The sequence below is a fragment of the Antennarius striatus genome, chromosome 4 (assembly GCF_040054535.1).
Source record: "Antennarius striatus isolate MH-2024 chromosome 4, ASM4005453v1, whole genome shotgun sequence".
Classification (NCBI taxonomy): Eukaryota; Metazoa; Chordata; class Actinopteri; order Lophiiformes; family Antennariidae; genus Antennarius; species Antennarius striatus.
Window position 1 is genome coordinate 19,816,086 of NC_090779.1, and position 2,796 is coordinate 19,818,881.

Below are 2,796 nucleotides of genomic sequence, written 5' to 3' on the forward strand. Positions count from 1 at the left end.
TGACCCCGACGTGATTTGAACACGCAACCTTCTGATCTGGAGTCAGACGCGCTACCGTTGCGCCACGAGGTCGACAACTGTGATTGTTTTGTTTTCATTTATTATTTCAGGATTGTTAACTAAACAAACGGGTAACAAAAGCAGGGCTTTGAACCAGAACTTTTTGCCAATCGGTTCGTTCCGAACAGAAACAAAATCATAACGTTTCCGGTTTTGTGTTCCACCCATAAACGGACGTTCCCGAACTGGTTAGAACAAAAAATAAAGTTCCTGAACCGGTAAATAACCTTCCTTGTAAATATAAATATGTAGGTGCCGTATTTTGCGCACCCTAAGACGCGCTTGAAAGCCTTAAAATTTCTCAAAAATCAACGCTGCTCCTTTTAACATTAAGCGTCTTATGTGAACACTGAGTTCCAAAATCTGTAAAAATGTTTTTGTGTGATTTTAGTCAGCGCTCCGCCAAATCGGCCATTGTCCACCGACGTAGGACGTATTACGTCACTACGTACGCCGGCAGCGATGGACCAATTAGAGAACGTGACGCGAGGCTCCGTCCGGCACACCCCCGGTAGGTACCGGTATCAGTGTAAGCCGGTACGGTACCGCAGGTGTGCTGGTAACCACATTTGATTGGCTAACGACCCCCGACAATGACGTCAGCGAAGAGACGCGCTTAACGTAAACTCCAGACTATCAGCTCCGGTTGTTCCGGTTCACGTAAAGAGACCGGGGGGCTTTTTTCACGCTTCGCCATCTCTCTTGAGACGTGAACACACGTTTACCAGGACTGGGGGGCAGTGCCGAGCGAGTTACACCCCCACAATATGCGGTGGACTGTGGATCCTGGACTATCTGCTTCGACTTTTGTCCGATGTTTCGCTAAAGCCGGCATCATTACCGGACAGACACCCGGAAACCAGACGGTCAGCAATAGAGACATTGCCGGGCTATTCAATGCAGACCGAAGATGAGGACTTCGAAGGATTTAGCACAGATTTATCCAAAAAAAAAGAAATAAAAACATATTTAAAAAATAAAGTCGGTGTATTTTTAAAAAAAATTTAAACACGTAGTACAACACAGTTCAACCACAGTCACCTTTTTGCTTCCGTTAGCAACCGAGCACCGACCAATAAATGTGTGCCGTGTGTCCGGTTTAAGTGCAGGAATAAACTAATCATTTAGACTGCGCGTCTGTACAATGAGCCGAATGGTGCGCAAAATACGGTAACTTAAGGACTTTTAAATTGTAAACTAAAGCAATTAGTTTATATACTATAGACTATAATTATAGATATCTCCCTACCCTACAGTAAGCAGTACCACTGCACTACATCACCGCTTTATGCAAGTTATATCACTGTAGTTAAGGCCTATGCCTCCTACTTAGACACTATATAAAATAAGAAAATAATAATTTCCACCATGTCATTTATTGCTGAACAACAGATCAACAAATGTTCATTGTGCTTCTCCTATAGCTCAACATTGCTACAAAGCGCTGGCAGTACGGGAACACACTGCACTGAAAATGACTGCAGCCAATGAGTTCATGTCTACATCATACATTTTTAAGATCGACACACTGCAGTGTTTAGCTGTTATGATTAAATAGTGACTGGGAGACTGCCCTTTTCTTAACTGCTGCTTACAGCCGCTACTTCTCTCTGCTCTCATACCGCGTCCAGTGAATGACAGGAAGTGAAACATCATGAACCGGTTCAAAGCCCTGAACAAGAGACAATCATATTTTTCAGATAAAAAATAAATCAAATTGTTTTAGATGAATGTCATGCTTTGAGTGAAATAAATAGTAAATATAATATTTCCTGTGGATGCAGCACTTTTGATAAATAAGCTCCTTCTGCTGTTTGCGTCTCATGGCACAACTAACTTTTTCTATCGGGGGGGGGGGGTGTCCCTGCGTGATGATCAACGCACTGATGCGGATGTGTGGACGGAGATCATTTTGAAAACGCTGTCGTGTGGACTACAGTCTTTTTCTATGCGGGTTGAAGAAAGTTGCGTTTTCGTTCGCGACCGACATCACTACCCGTTACCCCTAGATATGCGGGCCCCAACCACTAATTCACATTATTATGATTATTTGATTGACTTGTTCAGCCTTTTATTGGAAATGATCAGTATTTCTCATTAGTGCCGTCACTTCAATTGAGTTTTTTATTTTTTTTTATTTTTATTTGTACAATTTTTTTGTTTACAAAGATGTTGATTATCAATTTATGGAAAAAAGGTTGTTTATTATCTGTTGATGTCTGCATTTTACATAAAACCACGGTGGATGATTTATGCGAACCCGATAAATACAAGTTCCAAACCAAAACTCTGCAGCTGAAGGTTTAGCTCAGAGAGATGAGAGGAGGGACTCAGAGGTCTGAGGTTGTAGAATCAAATCCCACTTTCCGATTTAATATTTTCTCCAGTGTTGTGAATAATAAATACAGCATCCAAGCAGTGTTGCTGGCACTCCCAAATTGCTCTGTAGGATTATCTTTGATTAACATGTGTTTATCAAAGGATGTAGGATCAAATCCCAGCAGTCAGCATTTTCTTTAAGTTCTTCAAGTCAAATGAAAATGCGAAATACTCAAAAACACATTTTCTGTGTGTGGAGTGAGGTCACTGTTAAGGTGCTGAGCAGGTGTATAGACATTATAGGTCAAAATCTCACTCATCCGAAAGTTGCTGGACGGTGCCTAAGAAAAGTCAAGGCATTTGTTTTTTTATGGGTGATTCAAATCAATCCAGTCATTTTTTTAACATCACGTTTGA

General features: G+C 41.4%; 1 non-coding gene across 1 annotated transcript; it reads right to left on the minus strand.

Moving 5' to 3' along the window:
• On the minus strand, window positions 1-72 carry trnaw-cca (transfer RNA tryptophan (anticodon CCA)). Its single transcript has one exon. It is a non-coding gene; the product is annotated as a tRNA-Trp (tRNA).
• Between the last annotated feature and the right edge of the window lie 2,724 nt (window positions 73-2,796).